Source organism: Octopus bimaculoides, chromosome 4 (genome assembly GCF_001194135.2).
Source record: "Octopus bimaculoides isolate UCB-OBI-ISO-001 chromosome 4, ASM119413v2, whole genome shotgun sequence".
Classification (NCBI taxonomy): Eukaryota; Metazoa; Mollusca; class Cephalopoda; order Octopoda; family Octopodidae; genus Octopus; species Octopus bimaculoides.
The window spans coordinates 75,066,443-75,067,987 of NC_068984.1; the positions used below are offsets into that span (position 1 = coordinate 75,066,443).

A 1,545-nucleotide genomic window follows, 5' to 3' on the forward strand; every position below is an offset into this window, starting at 1 on the left:
GATAACAGTCTGAGTGTAAGATATTTTCCTTGATAACACTATTATCGGGTTAAAAGTGATATTTTAAAGAGAAAGTAGGCTAAATAATTACATATGTCCTTAACAAAAGACATTTATTACTAATGGTCATTAAGGTGTAGATAGGGTAAAAACGGATGACCAAAAGGATAGGGGAGATAATGAACAACCTGAAAGGTTAGCGGTCCATCTGTCTTCGGAAATGCGTTACGTCCAACTCCAATGACATTTAAGTCGATGAATTGATAGAGTCGTAACGACATCGGACAGAATGGCTCGTGATACTTGTTACAACGATCAAATTCTCTGTGATCTGTGTTCAAATTCCATCGAGATCAAACTGCATTTCATGCTTTCACGATCGATAAAAAAAAAGTACCAATCATGGCTGTGTAGTCAAGAAGCTAGCTTTGCAGCCATGTGTTTTTGAGTTCAGTCCAACTGTTCGGCACCTAAATTATTGCAAAGCATTTAGTGCAAGTATTCCATGGTTTCAATATCGAGAAGTGTAATCTCTCAATAACATTCAAAAATGTCTCTTCGTTTTCATCCTGAAGAGACGTGTTAAATGTAAGTTATTAAACGCAATGTTTTTTTTAATTAATTGACAAAAATTTTTATCCATGCTTCATAATCCCCTTAACGGACGCAGACACAGCTGTATAAGTAAAAGATCTGCTTTGCGACAACGGTACGGAAGCTTGGGGAAAGTTCGTTCCACTACGAGTAGATGGATCTCGTATATAGCCCCAGGTCGACCAAAGAGTCCAGTAAGTTCTTAATTTGATAGACAGAAACTGTGTGAATCAATGTTAGAAGAAAAGAAAGAGTTTTTGTTTGTTTGTTTTTTATATGGTAAACTTAACATCACCTTGGGTGGCTTTAACGGAGAGCTTAAGAAATTCACTTCGCTTTCTTGAAGTCCCGGATATGATCCCACGGAGCCTCTCATTTACCAATGCTATGTGAGTTAAGCTGAGTAGACAGGAACTTGAAAATGATTGTCGTATGGAACAGTGCTTCTCAAACTATCTGATGTGGCATAATGGCAGTTTTTTTTCTCCAATGTGCCAGAGACCGGTAATATTTCTTAGTAACATTAATTTATACCAGAAACAATATATATGATAAATATAATAAAAGTTGACAATTTGTTTTATCATATATTTATTTTGTAAACAAATTATACACTATTAGATAAGCATTTTATAATGTTTCTTTTCTGGAAACTCGCCGCGTACCAGCAGCTGATGGCTCGCGGACTGGCACCGGTCTGCGGACCACCACTTTAAGTAGCACTGGTATGGAAGGGAGGTGAAGTTCACCTTCCTAATAAGTTGTATTAAGCTAATTCCGATTGAGAGTTACGTAAAATAAAAGTACATATGTCTAAGGAATACTCAGCCACTTACAAGGTAACTGAAGAAGGCAGTTCAAATGATCGGACAGCTAAAATGCTCATCATGAAAACCAACAGAGGACCCATCTACTTTCGTAAGATTTTTCATATATATATATATATATATA

General features: G+C 36.4%; 1 protein-coding gene across 1 annotated transcript in view; it reads right to left on the bottom strand.

Moving 5' to 3' along the window:
* Window positions 1-1,545, bottom strand: part of LOC106879721 (protein O-mannosyl-transferase TMTC2) — a 145,004-nt gene that overhangs the window by 107,123 nt on the left and 36,336 nt on the right. The window lies entirely within an intron of this gene.